The sequence below is a fragment of the Poecilia mexicana genome, unplaced genomic scaffold (assembly GCF_051168715.1).
Source record: "Poecilia mexicana isolate PSO_F unplaced genomic scaffold, ASM5116871v1 scaffold_3, whole genome shotgun sequence".
In the NCBI taxonomy this organism is placed as follows: domain Eukaryota; kingdom Metazoa; phylum Chordata; class Actinopteri; order Cyprinodontiformes; family Poeciliidae; genus Poecilia; species Poecilia mexicana.
This window is the reverse complement of record NW_028263372.1, coordinates 3,735,458-3,746,714: the sequence shown is the minus strand read 5'-3', so window position 1 is coordinate 3,746,714 and position 11,257 is coordinate 3,735,458. Positions and strand designations below refer to the sequence as shown.

Sequence of the window (11,257 nt, the reverse complement as noted above, 5' to 3'; positions counted from 1 at the left end):
CAGCATGTCCTGTAGATTAAGCAGTTCTCTTCTCTCAATAGGAGCAGAACAATAAAACATGTTCCCCTGTCAGTAGTGGGTTTAGGTCTGGAGACATGCTTGGTCAGTCCATCACCTTTACCCTCAGCCTCTTCAGTAAAGCAGTGATTGTCTAAGAGGTGTGTTTGGGGTCATTATCATGCTGGAACGCTGCTCTGAAATCCAGTTTCCATAGGGAGGGGATCAGGCTCTGCTTCAGTATTTCACAGTACAGATTGGAGTTCATGAAATGTAACTATCCAACACTCATGCAGCCTCAGACCACCATGATGGCATTCCCACCACCATGCTTGACTGTAGACATCACACACTTATCTTTGTACTCCTCACCTGATTGCCGCCACACATGCTGGAGACCATCTGAAGCAAACAAATTAATCGTGGTCTCATCAGACCACAGGTCATGGTTCCAGAAATCCATGTCCTTTGTTGACATGTCTTCAGCAAGTTGTTTGTGGGCTTTCTTGTGTGCAGACTTCAGAAGAGGCTTCCTTCTGGGGTAACAGCCATGCAGACCAACTCAAGTTGTATGTATGTATGTATGTAGTATGTGGCGTTTGGTCTGAGCACTGACAGGCTGACCTCCTGCCTCTTCAATCTCTGCAGCAATACTGACAGCCCTCCTGTGCCTATCTTTCAAAGACAGCATTTGGATGTGACACTGAGCCCGTGCACTGAGCTTCTCTGGATGACCAACACAAGATCTGTTCTGAGTGGACCCAGTTAAAAATGCTGAATGATCTTGGCCATTGTGCCGCAGCTCAGTTTCAGAGTGTTGGCAACCCTCCTGTAGCCTTGGCCATCTTCATGTAGGCAACAATTTGTCTTTTAAGATCCTCATAGAGCTCTTTGTCATGAGGTGCCATGTTGGAACTTTCAGTGACCAGTGTGAGACAGTGTGAGAGCTGTACTACAAAACTGAACATATCTGTTCCCTATACACACCTTAGACCTAGTAACACTAACTAGTCACATGACATTTTGGAAGGAAAATGACAAGCAGCTTGTTGTGAAAAAAAACCAGGATGCTGAATAGAGTGACATACCAAGTAAAGAATTGTCGCTGCAACCACAACAAGTTTGGAACAATACAAATTTCCATGAAGAGGAACCAGATGGGAGGCCCCAATATGCTCTGCGGCGGAGGGTAGGACAATAGGATACATAGATAAATAGACTGCATAGAAATGCTAGAAAAACTGCTGGTAAAAACAAAAACCTTTTTAACTTGCCAAGATTCTCGTGCAATGCCATGTACCTTATACCAGATGTATTATCTCAGGTTTTAGCGGGTATGGTCCTTTACACATCAAAGCTTAATGCTGTGGCTGATGTTTAAGAAGTCACTGAGACATTGACTTCAGGCAGGGGAGAATGCAACCAGATGAAGTTAAATCTCAATATCCAAACTGAAGTCACCCTTGTCTGCCTCAAGTGGGTTTCAAAGTGTCCTATGTTCGGATCTATGGATTATTTATGTGAGGGCTCCACAGACAACATTTCACAATTAAGATGGACATATTATTGTGTATATATTGTGATTAGAATTTTACTTTACTGTATTTATGTCCACCGGCGAGATACCAGCTAATATTAGCTATAGTGCTTTGTGTAATACAGTTTCAGCCCAGCTAACAGAGAGTCCGTAAATCTAAAAAAACTAATTATTCTCTAACAATGACTTAGATTATCTGACACAAGGGCCTATATTAGAAATGAAACAATATAACACATATTATAAAACTTATATTATGTGTTATAACATTCACCGGCAAAGTTTACACAGGTGGTAAAGACTATTATTTATATTCTTTCACTCTGTCAAAAGTAAGATACATCCTAAATCTTCAGTTTTTGTTTTGAAAGTTTCCTAAAGACACGATGTGAGGAAGAAGAGGGAGAAATCTATAAAGAGAGACGGATTCACTGCAGCACGGATGAATCTCATCGGATTTTGGACTCGTCGGCTGAAAAACACACACACACGCACACACACACACACACACACACACACACACACACACACACACACACACACACATATATATATATATATATATATATTATTCACTATTAATCATTATTTATTTGTGCCATTATTAATCTTTATTTATTAGTGTTTGTATAGTTATATAAATATATATTGATATTACTAATTAATTTATTAAATAAATTATGAACGGCTGTGTGCTTTGTAATATGCTCTTCATACATCGATATCAGAATATTCCATTCCTAGTCTATTGCTATAGCCACTAAGCATATTTAAATATGATGAACTATGTATTAAAAACATACTTAAAATACAATTGTTTATAAATGTTGCTTTGATAGATGTTTGAATATGGTTTCCAGTAATAAAAAAGTGTGTTATGATCGATAAAATGCGCTTACATTGTGCCTGCTAAACACATAACGCTGAGTGGAGTGGTGTACCGCTCCAAGATGGCCGCCCTGAATCTCGCCAGCGACAATAGGCGAGAGCGGTCCATGAGGCGTCTATCCTTATATTATGTCTATGGTCGGGATAGCATACATGCAGTTAGTACGCATGCCCGCGCATGCGCATTAAGAAGTCCGACCGTCAGTGGAGTTGTCAGTTCAGCATACGCAACAAGTTATGACGAAAATAAGTCATTAAATTGTTTATAATATCATATAATATAATAACTAGATAAATATACATGCGTTGTCGTGGTTTCAAAGTGTATTTAAAACAGGTCTAGCTGCAGCTGCAGTCAACTACAACACACGCCCGTGTAAAACTCATCAACCTACTTAACCGCTAAGTCAGGATGTCATACAGCTGTTAATGGGTGTGTCCGAATTCAGGGTCTGCATCATAGACATAGTACTAGAAAATTCCTGCAGAAATTTTAAGGGGCATGCCAAAGTGTGCCCGTCGGTTTTTAATCAAGCATTCTGATGCAAAAAATTAGCATTAATGCTAAAGAAAGCTGCAATGTAGTCAATAACCTGTGGTGAGTCAGAAACATGTTGACTAAACTGCACCTGTACCATTCAGTGTGTTAAAATTAATGCATAAGCCAAAATGCTAATATTAGCGTGAAGACTAATATTCATGTAGGATGTGTCGCATCACTAGCATGTTTTCTGTTATTGATTTATTCCATTCAGTATACTGAACATCGCTAATAAGTAAGAAAATTAGCTAATAGCTACTGTTAGATATTTTTTGGTATTATCATTTTGTTATTACTTTAGTACATATTCAGTCTAATGTTAATCAGTATTATTGTGATTTTTAGTTTTAAGTGTTCTCTTCCTTATGTGTGTATAAACTGACCTGGAGGTTACGACTGACTGTTTCATCTTCATGTGAGACAGTTAACTCTGTGTTTCCCAGACCTTAATTCTTATCAACCAGAATACCTCCTAACTGCCTGTGAGCAGTCGTATTTTGTCTCTTGTTTATCCTCCCTCTTTGCTGACAGTTTGACCGAGATTTGAACTGGGCTCAGACCGTAGATCAGATATCACACCTGGCTGGTTTGTTTAGGATAGAAGTTTTACGACCTTTGTTGTTCTTCCTGACTGCCCCTTTTGGTTGTTCTGCTTGACAATAAAACAGGGGCTCGCGTGGAAGGAGATCAGAATTCTCTGTGAACGGCTGATGAGGTTGTTGATGGAGAGTTCTCCTTTTGCAAAAGCTTTGTCTATAAAATTCATATACGTTGTCTGTGGTCTTTTATATAGGTTCGAGAAAAAATACCTATCAGCTACCTTTAGGGAAAAGGCTAATGCTAATGCACTGCCTTGCTGCGCAAGGCAGTCCACTAGTGGGGGCAGTAAAATGCTAAAGTTTTACTGCTTTAGCATTAAAGCAGTAAAATGCTTTAGCATTAAAGCAGTAAAATTTTACTGCTTTACTGCAAGTTTGTGCAGTAAAACTTGCACAAACTTGTGCAAGTTTGTGCACAAGTTTGTGTGCACAAACTTGTGCTAATGTTAATAAACTGCCTTGCTGCGCAAGGCAGTTCACTATCCTGAGGGAAAAAAATGCGAAAAAAGCTTAATATTATTGCAACGCCTATGGCGTTGCACTAGCATGAGAGGAATATGCAGACTTTTATTTTGAAACTTTCAGTAAGCTTCATTTTAACTACCACACCAATTCAATGTGTAACAGTGGTTGGGTTAATCCAACTATATAATGCCCAAAACAGCAAGTAGTTCTAAATGCCAGTTCAGCCCTAATCTGTGGTATCTGAGAGTTCCGCCATGTTGTAGTTCTGACCTTCAGTCATTGTAGTTCTAAAGAGCAGCTCAACTATCATGTTAGTGAGACACACAGGGAGAGACAGAATTCTAACTGTTTGAAGCAGTTAGTTTTTCTGATCAAAGCGGCTTACTGTTCAGCATCCATTAGAGCAATCCAAAAACTTTTTGAAGCTTATAAGAGGGCAATTTCTTGTCTCCGATGGAACAGTGATTTAAATCTGTAGTTCTTTCTGCACTAACCTAAGAGAAAAACATAATAAAGGCCTGAGAGGAATATTCAGGCTTTTATTTTGAAATTTTCAGTAAGCTTCATTTTAAATGGCCACACTAATCCAATGTCTAACAGTGGTTGGGTTAAACAGTTTAGATATAATGCCCAGAACATTCTGCCCTGCCTGTAGTTATAACATTCTGCTCACCTTCTTTCTGTAATAAGTCAGAGTTCCACCATTATGTACTTATTAACTGCCAGCTCAGCCCTCCTTTGTAATGATTGAGGGTTCCACCATGTTGACCTTCCGACCTTATGCTCAGGCCTCTGTAGTAAAGTGTTCCATCGTGTTTAGAACTACAAAGATGGCGTTTTTGTAGTCCTAAGGAGCAGTTCAGCTTTTGTCTGTGTTCTGTTGCTATAGTGATCAAGCCTCCCCCTGTGTTTTTCCACACAGGGGGAGAAACAATTCTGTTTTAGCCAGCCAGTTTCACTCCAAAAAGCTGTCCGAACAACTCCTTTCCATTCGGGAACCGTGATACGTATTCGAAAAGCATTTGAAGCATATGAGAGGGCTATTTGTCGTCTCATTTAGTACCGCGATTCATATCTGTAGCTCATTCACAGTAATTGCAGTGATGAGAGAAAAATGGTGTGCGCAGAGCTCAGAACTTTTTTGTATGTAAAACACTGGGGAGGAGCGTCAGTTAGTCCTGTCCCATCACTAGTAGTCAATAACCTGTGGAGAGTCAGAAGCATGTGGACTAAGCTGTACTTGTACTATTCAGTATGTTGCATACGGTAAAATTAGCCAAAATGCTAATAATAGCATGAATGGTATCAGTAGAATGTGGCAACACTAATCCCATGTGTAACAGTGGTTTGGTTAAACCAGTTATCTAACACAAAAAAGAGCAATTACATGATGTAAAAATTGTCAAGAATTATATTTTGAAAATTTTCAATAAGCTTCATTTGAAATTGCCACACTAATTTCATGTGTAATAGTGATCAGGTTAAATCAGTTATATAATGCTCAAAGCACAAGTAGTTTATAATACCAGCCAACTCCTCCTCTGTAATAATTGAGTGTTCCGCCATGTTGTAGTTCTGACATGCTGCTCAGGCCTCTGTTTTAACTGAGTCTTGGCCATAGATAGAACTACAGTTATGGCAGTTATGGCTGCTGGTTTGTAGTCCAAACCAGCAGATCTGCCTTTCTATGGATTCTGTTGCTATAGCGATTGGCCCTCAGCCAACTGCTGTGTGTGTGAGACAGAAAGCTGGGGAAGGATTTCAATCTTTGAGACACCCATGAAATGCTAATGTTAATGAACTGCCTTGCTGCGCAAGGCAGTTCACTATCCTAAGAAAAAAAACATAAAAAAAAGATTTTCATTAGGCGGTGCACTTTCGTGAGTGGGATTTGCAGAGTTTTATTTTGAAACTTTCAGTAAACTTAATTTTCATAACCACACTAATCCAATATGTAACAGTGGTTTGGTTAATCTACCTGTATAAAGCCCAAAACAGGAAGTAGTTCTAACTGCCAGCTGAGGCCTCCTCTGTAATAATGGGCTCTTTGCACCTACGGCGTTGACGTCACATCTCCAGGAGCTAATGCGGCTCACTTTTTTCCGCTTTCAGTTACCATGACTGGTAGAAAAGACTAAGTCGTATTTCAGATGCAAAAAAACAATACTATTAACATTGTTGTCTTCCTAATATAATGGGCTTTTAAGTTTTTGTTAATTTCCAAGCGATCCTGAATTAAGAAGATGGCTTGTAAATATTTGTTGCTACCAGCTAACGCCGCACAGCAAAGTTTGCAGCCTTCACTTCACTCCGGATCAGCCTAAAACTACCGGGGATACGGATGGTAAATAAAGGAGCCTCCCTGAGTTATTTCCATGGAATCACTTCTATATTCAGCCTGAAAGAGTTTATGGGAACGAGAGAGCAGACCAGAGCCAGACAGCCGAGCAACTGATCCGCCTGTACATCCTGCTGTAAACACCGTCCTATCTGAGCTCTTCACAAGAAACATGCAAAGGTAATAAAACGAAATAACACAGAGACATGAAGCAACATGGTCATATAAGCAACAACTTTGAACCTGAACAGCTGAACCAGATCTCTGACACCAGAGCTGTGCTACTGTCAAGCTATGAGGCTTGTTGAGCTTCGTCAGGCTTCGGAAGTAAAAACCCCGAACCGTAACCTCCCCGTTAGTCTGTGACACTAACGACAATAAACACACATAATATACTTGAAAATAAGATAAATACATGGTCCGTTAGAATGTTTAGATACTTAAATAGCACATTTTACAAGAACAATGTCCGAGAAAATTGCCTACTAGCATAAGCTAACGTTAATGTTAGCCACAAAGTTTAAGTAAAACTCACCTTCGTGTCAGTGAATGTATAACGAGGCGAACATCTAAAACCTTTCTCCAGCTGACTTGTTGGGGCTTCGGATCGATGTACAAACCTTGGCCAAGCACTGCAAGCACCTAATGTAAATGATATTTGTATTGGATCGGAAACAATCGAGCCGCTTTACCCCGAACGCGGAAGCTGAGTTGAAAAGAGCCCATTGAGTGTTCCGCCATGTTGTAGTTCTGACCTTCTGCTCTGCCCTCTGTATTAAAGTGTTCCACCTTATTTAGAACTACAGAGTCTTTGTAGTCCAAACCCCAGCAGTTCTCCCTATCTCTGTATTCTGTTGCTATGGTGATGAAACTGCCCTGTGTGTGTCAGACTTATCTATCTTTATGAGACACCCAGTCAGTTTTAATGAAAAAAGCAGTCCGAACAACTGCTTCCCGTTCAGGATCCGTAAGGCCGATCCAAAAACCGTTTGAAGCGTATGAGAGGGCTATTGGTCGTCTCATCTATTACCGCGATTCATATCTGTAGCTCATTCACAGTAATTGCAGTGATGAGAGAAAAATGGTGTGCGCTGAGCTCAGAGATTTTTCAGAAATGTATGTAAAACACTGGGGAGGAGCGTCAGTTATCCTGTCCCAAAACTTTGCTCTGAAGCACCTGGACCGAAAACCGTAAGCCCTAGGGAAATTTTGAAAACATTTTACCGGAGCAGGCATATGTATCAATGTCATGACCGACTTTCATACCAATCGAGCAATTTTTGCACGCATGAGAGCGATTTCAAAATTATTTTTGGGTTAAAATTCCACTCTTTTTCTCACTCTAAAAAGCGGCAGTTGGTTTCAGTTACACTCTAAGGTTTCGGCAGTTGGAAATTTTGCTCGTTTTTCGCTTTTTACGTCACCGTCGTAACTCCGATCCCCAATAAAAATAATAGCTCCAATGAGACACACGTTTTGATATCACTTTTGTGGGTGGGCACGCAGCGGTACGAGCCGCATTAAGGTGAACGGAAGAAAAATATGGAATAATAAAGAGACCTTCTATTGGGTGTAGAACAATAGGTGCCTGCCATGCAATGCATTGGAGGCAGTGTCTGACCTGCGAAACAGGTCAGACACTGCTCTCCTTATGCATTGCTAATGGCATGCCCCAATAAGATATATATAATATTATGTCTATGGTCCTCCTTGCCAACATAATGTTCTCTTTTTGATCCAGGAATGTCTGTAACTTCTATATTTTGTTCTATTCAACCTGATCAAGAGTGACATTGTTGTTAAGACCGCGATCAAGGACGAGAAAAGGCTAGGAGCTAACAAGCTAACCTCTGGGTTCAACGGTCATCTTCCAGATCAACGTATACTACGATGCAACGATCGGAGCACGGCTTTAAAAGAAAAGAGAAGGGGAAATCTAAATCTATAGCTACAGACTTGCACAAAGACACGATGTCGTCGACTGCAGCTAGTGATCCCTGGATTTGCTCCCCATCTGATCCAGCTGCAGGTATCCCTGCCTCCGATCACAGCTATATTGGTTCCATGGACAGACAGAGCCCTGATCTGTCTCCTCTACTGGATTCTGACCCAGATACCCCTGCTAAACCAGAGGAAAAGAAACTAAAAGGTGACTTCCCAGATAGCACAGAATGACTGAAACAACATTGAATCAACGTTGAACGCTGACATTGAAACAACATTGAAAGTGGTCGGTGACTTGTATGTTGAATCAACGTTAGGGTTTCAACCATAACTGACATTATATCAATGTTGATTCAACCATCATCTGTATGTCAATTTGTATGCATATTTGTGTTGATAGTACATTGAATCAGTTATGAATCAATGTTGATTCTACATTATATCAATGTTGAGTCAACCATCATCTGAACGTGGATCTGCATCCGGATTTCGGTTGATTCTACATTGAATCAATGTTGATTCAACACTCATTTGACTGTGGATCTGCATGCATATTTGTGTTGATTCTACATTGAATAAGTTAGGAATCAATGGTGATTCAACCATCATCTGAACGTGGATCTGCATGCATATTTGTGTTGATTCTACATTGAATCAATGTTGATTCAACACTCATTTGACTGTGGATGTACATACAGATTTGGGTTGTTTTTATATTGAATGAAAGCTAAGGATTTATGTACATTTTACGTCTGATAGGTCTACATCATAACATGCCACTAAAAGTTTCTTCACTGGTGTTAAACACTGTATTATTGGCAGATGATGCGTAAACTGTGTACAAAAATGACAACATGGGTTTGATTTAACATTTTATTTAAGAAAAGAGGGACAGATCTTTAAACATATTTGATTCCTTTTTGACTGTCAAAACAACAGTATGTTGTCCACAGAAGAACAGAGTCCATGAAGTTAAGCTTTGTACTGTATGAAGTAGGGAAACAGTACAAGTTGTGGTAACCCCAGTTTGACTCTGGTTGGCGTCACTTTGATTCCTTGTGATGTCTTCCTCTCATTCTGGCGCATAATGAAGCCACTTCTTGACAATTTTGCTGCAGTCCTCAAGAGTCAGCTTTCGGTCAAACTGCAGAGCAACAGCTGAAAAAAATAAAAGTGAGGAAGGTGCCAGTTAGAAATATGATAAACATTTGAAATGTTCTGAAACACAATGAAATATTAAACACTGTACTGGTTACAGGTCTGAGAACAAATACAAACCATATAGTTCCCCATGTACACTCACTGTTAAATTAATATCTTAATCTTTCATTAATATTTATCTTAATGTTTACATATACAACTGCATTTACCCATCAAGCTGCAGTATAGTGTAGGATCTATGATATTGATATTAAATCAATATTTAAAATAAAGGGCTGTTTATCAGAAAACCTAACAATAAAACTCAGGGAGGATCAGGGTTTATTTAACACACCAGAGACAAATAAATCGAACAAAAGGTGATTTATAGTGTAGTTGGAAAAATTATAATTTATACAGAATAAACTTCCATCAAATAGCTGGTTCAATCTTCCATCAACTACAAATATTTCCAAATAAGTTGATTAAATTCCTTAAAAAGTGTCTATATGCTAATAAAGATCCCACACAAGTAACAATAGTCCAGTTCAATTTAACCAGTTACCAATCCAAGGATCAACAGACTGAATCAGTCATTAGCAGGTTTAGTTCAGTGTTTCACCTGCCTTACATGTTAAGTGTTTCCCTTCTGCCTCACCTGGATTGAATCTGTGGATGATTAACAACCTTCTGCACTTCTTGATGGCTGCAGACGGTCATGTAATCATCCAACTCAGCTGTTCTGGTACAGAGGCTCATTTAAGCACGACCCTAAGCATATCATAATAAAAAGTTAAAAACAAGTGATTACTATCACAACAATTTAAAGCCCACCTGGACCAGCCAGCCTTACACTTCCTTGTCCACCACATGTTCTCCCAGACCAAACAATAGGCCCCGCCCTATTTTAAAAACTCAAATCCCACAAAATCTCGCAGGATTTCATACTTAGGCCTGGAGTGGTGGGTAGGATGAAAATAATACAAAAGGAGACATGACCTCAATTATTAAAAATATCCGTTTTGCCCCAAAATAACCAGGATTACTATGGGCACAAAACAATGCCCTTATTTTTCAATAAACACATTTAAGATCAAAGTAATATTGAAAAACTTACCATAAAAGTGCTCAGAGGAGAATTCAATTCAGAAGCCGGTAGCAAACAAGCCAGCAGCAAAGTGGCTTTTTGGTTGGGACAAACCACAAGTGTAAAATTGGGGAGGTGGACTGTACAACTCCTAGTACAGACTTGTAGATGTTTTTGTGTCAACACATTATGCACAGTCAGTAATAATATTTACAGACAAGTAAGAAAATGTACAGAAAGGAATCACAACCCACTGTTCTCAACATGTAGTGCTTAATTTGAAACATGATTAACCCCCACCTAGTAATAAAATGTTCTGACCCAGAGCTCAAGGAGGGGGAGGGAAGAAGGAATGAGAGGGGGTAAAGAGGAGAAGGTTGGGAGGAGCGGCTGGGTGGGGGAGGCTTGGGAGGGAGTAGGGGGAGATGAGGAGGTGATGAGGGCTGCAACAAACTGCCCAGATTGCACACAACGGTAAATAAACGTTGAATTATAGTTAGAATGGTTGATTTTTGGTTGAGGTCAACAACTGACGGTTGATCAACCATCAAACAACCATCCACCTCCAGCCAAGTAACCAATGTTGAAACTGTGTCATTGAGTCAATGTTGTTTTGTGGTTGAAATCTAATGAATGAAATGCTAATGTCTGATCAACGACTGATCAATGTTGAATCAATGTCAGCTCTTTTGCCACACCCCTTCCCCTCCTCTCCTCCTCA

At 39.7% G+C, this 11,257-nt stretch overlaps 1 long non-coding RNA gene across 1 annotated transcript; it reads right to left on the bottom strand.

Moving 5' to 3' along the window:
• Window positions 1-9,168: 9,168 nt before the first annotated feature.
• On the bottom strand, window positions 9,169-10,553 carry LOC148160109 (uncharacterized). Its single transcript, XR_015762462.1, has 2 exons — window positions 10,108-10,553; window positions 9,169-9,467 (listed from the first exon to the last, which is right to left on the bottom strand). It is a non-coding gene; the product is annotated as an uncharacterized LOC148160109 (long non-coding RNA).
• Window positions 10,554-11,257: the final 704 nt, after the last annotated feature.